Source organism: Atractosteus spatula, chromosome 9, assembly GCF_055471065.1.
Source record: "Atractosteus spatula isolate fAtrSpa1 chromosome 9, fAtrSpa1.hap1, whole genome shotgun sequence".
Classification (NCBI taxonomy): Eukaryota; Metazoa; Chordata; class Actinopteri; order Semionotiformes; family Lepisosteidae; genus Atractosteus; species Atractosteus spatula.
In genome coordinates, this window is record NC_142714.1 from 6,132,592 (window position 1) to 6,147,440 (window position 14,849).

Below are 14,849 nucleotides of genomic sequence, written 5' to 3' on the forward strand. Positions count from 1 at the left end.
CAATAATCAGAAGTCTATGTTCGCATTTAAAATATTCCTTCATATTCTACCAAGGAAAGACAATGGCTTTATTTGTCTGGACTACAGAGGAGCAATAGTAATCTAAACTGAATAGAATTTCAATTAACCTTTTTTGACCTGAAGAAAGACAAACACCAAAGTAATTGTTTTAATGACAATATTGAAGAAAAAAAAGATTTAATCATTAAATCACTCAGTTAAAAAATAGAGTTTACTGAAAATTCTGCAAACAAAACTTTTTGGAGATTAAGGTCGCAGCCGAGAACTGCAAGGCTGTTCTCTGGTTAGGAAGATTCCAGAGTTGGCTAAGTTTTACAGTTTCACCTGATAAAGTAAGTAAGAAAGTTAGCTAACATGAGAAGCTGACTTTGTTGGTAGTATTTTATTGATCCAAGGCTCTCACCCAGCAGTTTCTGGAAAGACGCCCATAGAACTGGCTTCAACATCTTGGCTGGAAATCATGTTCCATGCTACAACACCCCTTTGTGTAAATAAGAACTTAATGTTCTTTAATGCTTAAATGTTTTTCCCTATAATTTCCAGTTGTCTTCTGGTTTGTGTTTTAGTGTGTGTTCAGGATTTTCTGTATAGAGAAACCATTCTAATGTCAGTGTAGGACATTCCTTCTATTCTGCAAATATATAAATTTCTATATATACATATATAAATATAATTTTTTTGGACTGATTCTATAGCAGCTGTATCTTTTTGTAACATAGTGCTCAAATGTACTCAATATTCTAAATTATTAAGACTGGAGTTCACAAAGGCCACTTATGTAAAAATTAATTTGATTTAGGAAGATTAAATGAAATTTTGTTCAAAGCCAATTTGCATATGTTTATCCTTTGTTATATTGCTACACCTACATCTCCTTTGTGAAGAAATATGTCTTTGAGAAAACAATTTTAAATGTTCATGATGATATACTGATCTATCAATATTAAAGGTTAGTTTTCCAAGATTATTCAATTTAACATTTTAAGTGATGCCTATACCAATCACCAAATAAGGTTTTTGTGAAACCACGAGTTATGTGTTTCAAGACAATCAAGTGTAAAATTTCATTAAATCAGGTCTCATAACATCATTGCTGAACAAATTTTCATTTTAAAAGGCATTTAAGTAAAAATATAACTTTTTTGGTTTGTTTTTGCAAGCCCACTGATTGTAATTGATGTGAGTGTACAGTATGTACTGTACACATTTATAGAACATACCTAGAATTTCAATTAGCAGTGACTTTACCTACAGTCTTTCTACAAAGGGATTTAATAGAGAAGAATAAAGACATTTATCTTTAGTCTTAGAAAAACAAAAACTGGTCAAAAACCAGTTTGTAGTACCATTATTATAGCTGTTGAGTGTAGTGTACAGCGATTAATAGCTGTAATGGCGGTAAAAGCGAGCATGAATCTTTTTTAAAGCCTTGTAAACTGTAAACTATGTTTTGTTTATTTTTATGTTAGGTTTAAAATCACCTTAGAAATGAGCTCATTTGGAACTAAAACACTTTTGAGTTTCCAAACCTGAGATGTTCGGTTCTCTACGTTAAAGGAAGGCTTTGGCAATCCACTCTACTTATGATATGCTGTTTGCTTGAAAAGTTCTGGAATTCAAGAAGCTTTTAGCTGCTGCATTAGACTATTTAGGATGTTTCAGTGTCTCATTTGACTGTAATTCCAGTCTGTTCAAGTGGCCTGTTAATGACCTTCCATCTCGTGGTAAGCTTAGGAATTCAATGTTTATACTTTTTTTTTCAGACCACAAACAGACTAAGGACAGATTCTATTCATTCTCCTCTTACTGTGACAGAAGGGTGTAAACTGTTACCACCGCTTTAAATGGGAGACTTGCCTCTGTGCCTCAGAATGAAAACAATCATTGAGTCAGGTTTTATCAACAGGGCAAAACATAAAAGAATAATAAACGGGTCATGAAAGAGAGGGGCCTTTACTTCGCCGACAAACAGAAAAACCCAGGCCCGTGTTAGGCGATAGGTGAATGTGGCTGCTAACACAAACTCTGCACCTGTTATTTGGAGGTTCTTTTATTTGAGTTCAACTGCAGTGACAAAAGCCACACAAAAGGAGACAACACTACTTCATTATTCCAGCGACAATGGCGTTCCTTATTTCTGGGTGGATAAATGCTATTAGCACCTCTGGTGTAATTATAGCCCTTCAGGTATCACATAATCCTTTGACTTAATGCAGTATTTGAAGTCTCTCTGTCATGTTCACAGGCAGAGTCTCCACTGGTTTAATGAAATGTGACACAGTCTGAGACAATAACTTTAGGGATCGCCAGTATGTTCTATAGCCGAGACTGCTCCCTGTTTCATCTCATTCCGTGGAAAAATACAGCACAAAAACTTGATCCTAAACTTTGTTGTGGTCATTGTTTCTCCATTTCCAACAAAGGATCCTGACAAAACCTATTTCATCTGCTCAGAGATAATGTAAACAAGTGACTGATGGGTTGTAATAACGTATGTAAAGAGTCATTGTTCTGCCTGAGTCACAGCTTCATGTACAGATTTAATGTCAGGCTCCAGGCTAGCTACCTAATGCTGGTCTCACCTTTCCTCATAAACATCAAAGGAAATCACTCTTCAGAAATCACAATAAAGCACACATAATCATCCCAAGAGTGAGGAGTACACTTATGCAACAGGTAATGTATGGTTCTAATGCCACTAGGCAGACATTTTAGACCATTCGCTTTGCACTTCAAAATCAAACAACAGTGAGAGCTCACAAGCAGACAGTGTTTACAAAACCTTCTAATGACACCAAGAAACAGAAACACAAAAATGAAGGGAAAACAGAATTTAATTAATTTGAAAATTACACGAACAAAGATCTCTACTGAGATAATTTGATGTGATGTTATTTTTCATTTTAGAACACCTGTAGTTTTAATTTGCTTTTGACTCCTGATGCTGAAGCTTCTTCTTTTGACTTTCAGTCGGGGATTTGCATTGTCTATATACAGTACACTCTAAAGAAAATGGGTGAAGACATTTTCAAGATCGTGAAAGCAATTGATAATCTGTCCCGAGAAAAGTAAAATACTTCCTGCTAGGGGAGTGTTTCACGGATTCGTGTTGAAAAGAAAGGTAGGATCATGCATCAGACTTTCTGACTGTGGATATTCAGTCAATCAGCCACACTCTGATTTTCATTAGTGTTGCGCCGGAGTTTGGTGGGAAATGACCACATTTTCAATGCTTTCTTCAGTTTTCTTATTGTGTTCACTTGCTCTTTATTTGTTATTCTTGCATTTGTTAGTGCTTTCGTGCTGTGACTCAGACAAGAACACAACAGTGCACAAAAAATAAGTCTGGGGGCAACATACACAGCACAAAAGAACACCAGTAGGACAAACAGAAGAAATTACTGGTGGAACAGGGCTGCTTATATCTTTTTGTAGCAGCCATTTCTGCTATTTGTAGGACAAAGACTGCTCTGGCTTTCAGGGGCTATCTGGTATATATTAAATTTCACCCAGTGCTCACTCTTCCCATTTGTAATGTCAAAGATCATTAGCTTCTTGGGTTACTTTCCCTCAGCTACTTACCAAGACCTTGTAGTGACCACTTCACTGTCATAAATGAATTAATAAGTGTCCTTTATGGGAACCACTCCTGCACTCTCTAGTGTTTATTTTATTTTACCTTTACAAAAACAATTAAGGCTGTGCGCACAAATGGGCACTCAAGAGGTGATTTACTCAAGAGCTATTCATCAGGCTCCTAGTTTACAGAAAGGAGGCAGAGGAAACTGTGTCTACACAGGCACAGCACAATGAACCTTACATCAGCCACCTAGAATTCTGACTTCCAAACACACAGAAGAAATTTGTCTCTGAATGAAAGGACAGATACAAAAACTAAGAAGTGTGTAATCCCAAAACTTCAGACAAACATGGCTGCATTTGGTTCACAAGCTAAAAAAATCCTGTCTTAAGGGAGCAGGTTTCAAAAGGATTTTATTGGAATTGCCTCGCCGTCACTAATACACCAGCAGCCCTCTGATACGCCTTAAGGTTAACTTTTTCTCAAAGAGAAGTTGAATGTGAGACTGACAGAAACCATACGTTGTTTTTTTTTTAAATCAAACGAATTCGATCTCAAGGAAAACGGGCTTATGGGACACACTGCTGCACATGAACGTGCAAAGAAAAAAAAAGCCATTCATTAAGGGTGATGAATTACCCACAAGCCGTTTGGAGATTCCCCTGAAGGAACGGCGAGCGCTGGTGAATAGAGGCACAGGGGGCACCCATCCTGAAGTTATTCGCTCCTTTCTTTCTGAGCCAGTGGCAGAATGGCTGGGCGCAGGATGCTGGCTGCCCCAGACTGCTATAGCCCTGCTCATCAATGCACAGCTCACAAAGGTCCTGTCCCCACTTCCCACCCTTCCTGCCCTGCACAATACAGGTAGCAGAATCGTCGTGTATTCACAGCCCCAGCCTTTACCACTTGCAGGTCAAGCCCTCTTCAGCCATTCATTCCTCTATAGTTAACAGCAATTAACTAATAATGAACAGATTTACTAACAAAACCAATTAATCATATAGGAAACTGCCTAACGGAGCATGAAACTCAGTCGTTTAACGAACACAATCACCTTCATTTACTGCTTTAGTGCCCAGGCAAAAAAGAGTTTTCTGTCTGCAAGGAGTGTGAATTGGTTTCCTCCTGAACTCCTGATTTTCTTTCTGCAAATAACCACTTCAACCAAGGAAGCACCTTTCACCAAAGCCTCTGGACATTAAGGCAAAGAGCTGCTTTTATCTCTAAGGTCTCAGGAAAGGGATTTTTGTGCTACACATTTATCTGAACACAACAAAACACCAAAGTCCATAATCAGCTGCTTGCTGTACTTGCCTGTATAGTAGGCATTGGTAAGTGGCTTAATATTGTCCTTCACAGTGGAGTCAACACCATGCCTCAGTGTCAAGTCACTTGTAAATGCCTCAGTGCAAAGGCAGGAAAAATAATCTAAATACCCCCACCTACATTTTGTATTTACCGTAGCAAACTACAAAATGCCTGTATGGTAAAATATATGCATGAAGAGAGTTAATTTGTGCAACTCATTATTTGAAATATTTTTATAATTGATGTATTTGAATGATTTCTAGATGCAGTACAGTTAATATTTAGGTGTTCCAGGGCATTACTGAAGCCAGGCTATTCAGACACTCCCCTTTATTTAAAATGAGACAGCTCCAGAGGCACTTGATTAGAACGGCTGTAATGTTCTATGATTCTATATTGAACAGACAACAAATCGGAGAGTGTCCAAGCGTTGTCTTCAACCGTTTCTCTATCAACATTTAGCCAGTATGGGTTTCAGCGGGGGCAAACCCAACCAGAATGAAAATACTTGAAACCACAACTGGAGAGAGACAGACAAGAGCACCATATCAAATCTAATCTGCATATCTTTGGTGGACACAAGGAAACCAGAGCACAGGGCAGAAATGTGAACACGAGAAGGACACTCAAGATTTCACACAGATAGATAGTCCCCAACAGGAATCAGATGCAGGACCCTGGAGCAGGGAGGCAGCAGTGCTAACTGACTCATCACCAAGTCGTCCCTACTGTATAAAAAGGGAAAGACAATGCAAAACAGGAATGAAGATCAAAACAACCCAACAAAACATTTGACACTTCGCAATCCTCCAGTATTCTTCACCAGTGTTGTGACACACCTGAACTGTGCATTTCATCTCTGGCAAAACTCATTAAAGAAATAAACCACACAAAGTATAAGACAAATAACCAGCTAATGGCAGTCTTAGCCCTCCTACCTCCTTCACAAAGCAGAACTGCAGTTGAAATAATTATGGCTTCGAATGCTTTTTGTCATTTTACATGCTGGAAAGTCAAGAACAATAAAACAAATAAAGACTCTTAACAGTTAATTGTATTTCTTTTGGAGGACACACAAGTTGTCATCAAAGACTATTAATTAATTACAGATTTGAAATAAGCAGCTTGAAATGATGAAAGGTTTAATCGGAGTGATAAAAAATACACATATAAGGAATAAGAAATGTTTTTTTTTCTTTTTAAAGAATATATGTGCGTGGGGAGGGTTATTTTTTACAGCTTAATAACATGAGAGCTAATCTATTTAACAAGCTCTTCTGATGAGCAGGATTATTACAATCAATCAGGCTGTTTAACCAAAGCATTTCTGTAGTTGCTAAACCAAACATCATACATTGTGTAATTAGATCCTGCAGAGTTATATCTCATCACTCTCCCCCTCCCTCTCTTTTTTTAATTCTGTGTTCTTCAATCCTGCCTGCAGCATAGCGGTGAGTGACAAGGTTAAGCCAAACAAACTGATGCAAAAATTTTCATTTCTATCATCAAGCAGCAAAAATCACTGCTAGAAAAAAAGGAGGACAGCCCAAAATAAAAATTAAAAAAAAAAAGAAAACAGAACGAGCTTGACAAAGGCACCTTGATACGCTTGCTTAAAAATTTTCTTTTGGCTGAGCACTTAAAACTCAGTGTTTGTTTTTTATCTTTTGGTGCTTGAGACCCCTCCTATCTCGCAATGACAGCTTGCAGTACAGCAAGACCACACAGGCTAACAAAGTAAATACTGCAAATGGGGATGAGGACAGCACAGCCCTTGGATATCGTGCTCAACCTCAGGATTCCATCTGTCAAGTTGTTGCCATCTAATCTCCACCGCAGCAGGTACAGATAATCAGTGCGTTAATTTCAATGAAGTAGGCACATCTTTAATGCAGATTAATGCACCAGACACAAGCATTTTTCACTTGCTACTCTTCAGCTTTGGGTCAGGCGGGGGTTATTTTGCCAACCCAAAGACAAATGGGAAGGATGAAATGAAACTGAAGCAATCATAAGTCTCTACCTCTGCCAAGGTTACAGCATAAGGACCGGCCTGCATTTATTTACTTTGCGAACCTTAAACCATCACGTGGAAGTTCTAAAGAAGCCGATTTAGGTACAACATCACATCGCTGAGCCCTTTGCATATTGTTAAACGAAATTATGATAACATGAAGCAGCATATAGAACAATACAGATGTGACTTCTGTCCATGAAAATCTATATTTATATTAGAGGTTCATGGATACAAATTTCTGTGACACAGAAGGAGAAGTTTAGGTCATAAATTTAAAGAAAGATGTTTTTTTTTGCAAATACTATTACTCAGGTGTCATAGATCTCATAGTGTTCTTTGAAAATTGTTCTATTATGTCGCACAACTCTTTAGAATAAAAAGGTCTCAAACAAAATTAAATAAAATTAATACATCCACACTAGATATTTGGATAATTTTAAATGCTTTTCCAGATTTGTTTCTGGAAAATAATTTGTTGATTTGATTGTGGTGAGGATTTCACTTTTACTGCAGGAGAGACTTTCGAACTCGAATTTATCTGATGGGGTGCAAATATGATATGTGGGCAGATTTATTTTTAGTCAACAACTGTCATGCAGATACTTACAGCAGAGGACATTTCCAATTCCAGAACTGCAGAATGTTACTAACTAGTCCAACGGGAAGGGAAAGATGATCTTGTATATAATATATGAGAACTGGTAACAGTGTCTCAGGGTTCCAAACAAGCTAAGGGCCATAAATGAGGTTTGAGATGGAGGTCTGAGTCACCCATTTATGAATCCTTCACAGCCGTGTTGGGGGTCTACAGCTTGCGTTTATCAAAATACCGACATTGTGCAAAGTATTCTGTACTGACAAAGTTGCGCATAGCAGCAGAGACACATTTCCCATTTAATATTTACACCATGCTGATTAACAAAATATCCATTTCCTACCCAGTTCTACAGAAGAACCTGTGTCTTGTACTCTGGAAAGGTCGAAGTGGCAAATTTGGGAATTTGTTGCGGATTACAGTGAGGGCAAGGGGGCAGACTAGTGTGGTGTAGTGGGTAGGTCTTTGGGCTCATAACAGCTGGGTTGTAGGTTCAAATCCCCACTGCAGACACTATTGTTGTAAGGTATCATAGCCCAGCTGTTTAAGTGGGAACCAAGTGCTGGAGTTGGGAGCTGTGGTGGACTGAGGGGGGTGGGGAATTCATGCGCTATCTGGTTGCTCCAGGACTTAAAACCAGGCTAAGCCCTGGCATGACATTCTGTGGCTCAATTGGCATTATCTACCCATAGTAATACAAATCCCGATCACGTTTCAAAGGTCTATCTTGGTTATATTATTTTGTTTGGGATATTTTAGAGTTTCAACAAGCAGGTCAAGGCTATCATTTTAAAATAAAATGCTTCTGTTGTTGTTGCTGTTAAGTTGTTTCATTCTATTTTCGGTGTATCAATTCATGCTATGCTGCACACGCAGTTACTTTTCCCAGCTATTTTTCTGCACATACCTCCATGTTATGATTTGAATTCCATTAGGTCCATTCATGTGCCAACAGAGCACTTTAGCCTGCTGTTGGAGTTTCAATACTTACGCTTGCACTACAGAATGCATGTGCAGGTCCCCAGAGGAGCAGGCTCAGTTTCACTCACACGGATCGCCTTCGCCCCCTTCCTGATTCCTAGCAGCTCCTCATCAAACAGAGGCTCCCAATATGCGATCTGTGCAGTACTCCATGCGTACGATAGATGTAATCCGTGAATATTTTGTATGCGGCATTTCCTGCATCAAATGTACTGTATCTCATGAAGCAGCCAAAACTGGCCTCACTCTATTTTACTTCCTGGGGGCACCTGTTGCACCAAAGACGTGTTCAGAGATGGAGGTTAAAAGATGGTGCACCCTGAAAAGGGATTTGTAGTTGTGTTTGTTCTGCATAGGCATTTTTGCAACAGAACATTAACAGTTTACTATAAAACCACCATAAGACTTACAATATACAACTAAATGCCAAAGCAAGACTTAGTGCTTTCATTTCCATCCCGTGCATGACACTTGAAAGCTAAAACTCTTACAACACTTTTTCTATAAATGCTGTTTGTAAATAAGTGTACATGTACTATATAAAACACTAGAATGGAACTGAACATAGCACTACCCATCTCTCACACAGAGTAACATGCAGGTGGATGTTGATAAAGCAATATCAGGTACTGTGCAGTTTATTGTGATCTTCAGCAGCTCTACATGTCTGATGGAACTTTGATCTGGAGTTCACTAGATGAAACAGAAAAAAGATGGATTGCTTATGGAGGGTCACATCCTCGGTCTTCAGTGACTGAATTTCATCAGATGAAGAAAATCTACACAATTTGGTACAGTATATGCTGCTTAAGGTCAGTAAGTAATGGATAATGACAATATAGATGTTGTTGTTTAACTTGGTGTTGTACATACATTTACAAACGGTTTTTCTTTCCTGCTTGTAATGATTGATACAGAATCCAGTTAGACTACGGTGTGAACATCACTGTGAATCATCCATGCTGCACAAATATAACAAAAGTAAAGGAGGCCATAGATAGGGCATAGAATCCAATGACAGAGGAACTCAAATGACTAATATTTGAGTAATGTTTGGTCACTAAATTCCAAAAGATATGGCTACTCTAAAAACGGTCTAAAGAAGAGACATTACCAGCCTCAAAGGAATATGTTACACTGACAGGCTAAAAGAACTGCATCTTTTAAGTTTTGAACAGAAAAGACAACCTTAGAAGGGTACTACGTTAACTCAAAGGAGTAGTTCAATATCAACACCAAAACACAGACAAATGAACACAGGTAAAAACTACTTGGTAAAACAGAGAACAGGACGAACTGCTAATACAGAGTTGTGGGAGTATGGAAAGAGCTACCCAGCTTATGTACATTTTGTTGAAGTTTCTTTTAAAACAATTCTGGAAGAGATTCTCTGCTCAATTAGTGCCTACCAACTACATATGTTGGTTGGTCCAAAATGTAATCTGTTGGCCTCCTCTTGTTTGTAAACATTATTATGATCTTTATTTACTCCCTCTGCCAAATTACTGTTGACAAAGTTAAACTGGAAGACTGCTGCTGAGGGTTAAAATGTTTGTGCGCCCTGCAAAACAGCCTTATCTCTCCTTTCATTAATACAGAGCCATGTACATTAGATTCAAATATCTACAGTACCTTAACCATTTTATTCTGTTTTCCATGCATACTTAAAGATATCTTGACAGTCACCAATAGATTGAACAGCCTTCTCTTACAGATGGCTTAAATAGGTATTGTCTTGAAAATATGAGATTTTGACTTGTCCAACCATCACAAATTGATGTTGATGAATATAAGAAATTGGCTGCTAACACTGTATTGATCTTATCCGATCCTTCCTTGAAATTTCCCAGGGAATTTCATTTTAACAGCTTGTCCCAGATACCCACCACCCATTGTGTAAAAAAGTGCCTCTAATTCTCGATCCTAAATACATCTTCAGAACTTCCTTTTGTGTCCCTGCGTTTTTGTTTCACTGCTGATCTTAAAGTAATCCAATGGTTGGGCTTTGTCAACACCTTGAATCAGGTCTGTAGAAAGAAAGAAGAAAAGTCTGTGAGACAAAAAAATGCCATTGAGTGCTGGTCTTATATTTTGCAATTAGTGTTTAGGCTGGATGTTTGATTTAATCCTAGCCAACTGTATGCTTTATTTGTAAATAGATTTTCTGAAATGTAGGTCATGCAATATCTAGACTGGACAAGAGCAAAGAGTGTTCCATTTGATGATAATTAAAAAACCTTTGTGTCGTACTCTATATCAGCAGTACCTCTATCAGAAAAATTGCATCGTAGCCAAGTGTACTCTCAAGCTACAGTATTCCATGTGTGCTGAACTCGTGTATGGGGAGCAAGGCAGTATTTACTGTAAATCAAGGCCTCACCTCTTCTGTACAGATTTGACAAATGAAATGAGTGATCTTAGCCATGAACACAACTATTGCTCTATCATTTATTGCAGTACTGGAAGTAAAATTATCTATGTTTATTCATCACACTGCTTTATTTACATCAATAATATATGAACCTAATTAGAAAAGAGAAAATAAACCGAACTTTTCTGTTTAATGACTAAACATCTTAAAACAAGTTTCACACAACATAATTCTGAACCTGTACTGTCAGAATATTTGTTAGAGCCACTAACAGCCATGATCACACTTGATTTTTTTTCTCACTTTTTAAATAAATGTCTGGAACACCTATGCACAAATAATTATCTTGGTGGCTGGTAGCTTTTTGATCCAGCCTTATTAAATTCTGCTGGGTCAACAGAAACCTTAAACACATATATTCGTTATGTACCTGACAGATGGAGAGAATGAATGACACAACAAAGTAATTGAGTTAACCGCCACCTGGCTATTTTTTAAAGGTGTTAGATAAAAATTGAATTACCTCCTAGTGCCTTGGGCATCAATGCTCAAAGCAGATATTTAAAGGATTTGGTGACAATACTTTGCATTGAAGAAGATCAGTTTTGTGATGGGAAAAGTGGAATGAGGAGAAACCAATATTGACATTGCTTCTGGGTAAAAACAATCTAATACAGTAATTGCTCTGGGTTCTATAGATATAGCTTTTTTCATCATGTTATAATAAGTTGCAGGTCTTGCGTAGTTCTGTGGCAAGATCTTATTTTTATCACCCTACTGTTTCTTACCAATGTTGATAAAGATACTTTATTGGTAGAGCTGAATGCTGCATTATTATCACTTGAATTCCTAAGGGACTAACATTATTGAAGTTACTATTAATTTGCTCTCTGCTGTTATGCTAATTGCTGAAGCTGTGTGTGTGAATCTGTGAATAATAACGAGGGATTATGGTGAGATGTAAAAAGAAATAAAATAAATTGGAAAAAAGTTTTAAGATGAAAAACATGGATGGATGTCTAAGTTCACGTGAGCCTACATGTCTACAGTACAAATTCTAAGATAACCCACCTCACAATGTACAACCAATACTTTTGAAAGCAGAAGAGATAATGAACAGGTTTTGCGCAAACCTGTTCAATAGAAATATTTACCCACCCCCCAGTAAAAATTATTACGAGTGTAGGTGACACTATTGTACTGCTTCCAGGCAAGTGGGAAATTAGAAATGGATTTGGTCAAATAGATCATACCAGTTTTTAAAATGGATTTCCTTATTCTTAATATTTTATGTAATTGAAGATCTTTTTGTGCTAACCAAAAGGATGTATTCAAATTATTCTTCATAAGAGCCATTCTGATACTATATATTGAACACAATTTTTTTCAATGATTTAGAAATCCTATTTACTGTTGATGAAAGACAATGGGTATGTCACTGTGCATGATCAGCAAAGATTCATGTTTAGACAAAAACAATAACTCAAATAAAAAATAGAAATGACATGTGATGTTCAGTTCAAACACTGATGCTGCCAACATCCCGTACTAAAATGTTACATTCATGCATATTCTGTATTATATATTCTTTAAATATTAAATTAAGCCTTGAATATTCCAGTATTGGAAAAGCTCAATCTGCTTCACAGGGGTCACAAATGAGGGTCTGAAAAGGCAGGTGCTGTCGTCCTTTCTATCACCATGGTGTTTGTTTGGACAGGTCTGTGAAAAATGTTCTACAAAAATCTGCTTTTTCTTGCTGACTTAAAAAAACAGTGTTTGTCACAGTGAACCTTGAGCATTGTCCCTTGCTATACTTCAAATAAAGTACTTTTTCTATCATTCTCTGAGATATGTAAATGTTAAAATGCTTTCACATGAGGTGTGATATGACAGCTTTTTTCTCTCATTTTGTCAGTGTGCATTGGGATTGTTATTTTTTCAAAATAAGTGCAGATATTAAAAATGGAAATCCACATTCCCCCATATCTCCAACACCTAGAAGAACAGAGTGTGCTCAGTTTTTCTACTCCAGTGTCAATTTATTCATCTGTTACCTCTGTCATTTTCATCGATCAATGCAAAGTTTGGTACAGCTAAAACCTACAGAGGAAGATCAGAAAGCAAAAAGAAAGCACTCAATTAGAACATTAACAATAACATTTCCAAAATATTTAAATAAAAAGCTCTCTGGGTGATTATTTAACATGAGAATTAGGTTGTTCATAAATGAATTGTAAGAGAGTAATGCATAGAGACTCAACAGGGCATTTTAATTATGTTTTTAAATTAAAGTATAAGTGACACATACATACCTAAAAGTACCTGTTAGACTAATAAAGATGATTGTATTGCAATTTTTCTAAAGCTTTCTTTTGAAGAAATCCAGATTATCAGGCATAAATTAAAAGTATTATATAAAAATTCTATTCCTGTGCAGGGTAATATTGTGGAACAGCAGGGCAGATATTAAATTGAATTTAATGTGAGTGTTGTTAAGACTACTTGACACTGGATTTTTACAGCAGTTAACAATATATGTTCTCTAAATTTAATTTCAGATTTATACAATATATTCCACTGCCATCCTTCCAAGTTAATACACTGAAGATTTTTTTTCAACTCAATCAAATTGATTTTAATTTGGTTTAATATTGCAATTTCATTTTTAAATTCCATTATCCAAGCACACAAAGATAGGTTGAGGAGGACCACTTTTTCCCCTGCTGAACTGCAGACACTGCTTTTTTCATAATGACACCTTCTCAGAATGCTCTTAGCTGTTAAGATTCATGTTTACCATAGAAATAGGCAATGTTTCACCCAAAAACTCGCAGAAAATTAGCCCAGGGTCTTAATTTGCACACGTGGTTAAAACGGACACACACAAAAAATCTTTTTCCATATCCTCGTCAATTTACTTCCTTTCTTTATTGACTGATCCATTCACAGAAGCAAATTAAGTCCTGACTATTTATTCTGCCAAGCAGACACTGCAGATGGCGTTTCTGGAAACAGAAAAGTTTAAAAAATCTAACCATAAAACATAAAAAGGCAAAAAGCAGAAGACCCAGCTGAGTGTAGTCAGTAATCGGATGGGAGAGCTCTGAGGAAAACTGCTGTAAATTCCATTGGTAGACCAGTAGATGGCTTACATCTCTATACCAGAATATCTAGTCCAATACCTCAGTGTAGTGATCCTGTTCCTGATGTGATGTTTACCTAACTACTCCAGCTATTACAATTCCATGACATTTGGAAGAGTAGAGATGCTAATTATGGTGTCCTGGCTATTTTCCACCCTGGGCTTTCACTGTGTGGCCTCGCTTAAGTCAATGTGTGTCAGTTGGTGTAGCTGCTTCTCCCTTTTCCACCTGAGGTGCTGTACAGGCACCTAAACGGGTAGGTGGCAGCTGCACTTTAGTTGTAGATTAAATGAGATCAATCCCTCCTATATATAAAGCACTTTGAGATCCTTGGAGATAAAGAGTATGGCTGTAATTAATCATTAGATTACATTAATTATATAAGTCATTTTATCCACGCTTAAATGGTGCTGTCAGCTTCTAGATTAACATTTTATTAGTCCAGTGGGCTCTAAAAGTAGCATGGCTTTGTTCAGATCTCTTGATATCCTGTCTCTGGTGGATTCCTGGTAAATACTACAGAAACTGCCTGTCTCTTGGCACAGTGCAAGCACCGTAGCAACATGAAATTGACAGGAAACCAGCAGAGGAAGGTCAGCGGACTATGATCTGCTGATTCAAAATGAGGAATTTGATTTTTCTCGCGTCTTCATGAAAGATTATCTTCAACAAAAGGAGACTTTTCCAAGTAATGAAGTCATGAACTCCCAAAAAGGGTTTTTACCATGCTGGGCAACGGCAAGAGTCCCTCCTCCTTCTTTGAAAACAGAAGCTTACGTGATAATTTAGCTCCACAGAGGATGGCAATAGCAAAGTCCCCCTGACGTTCG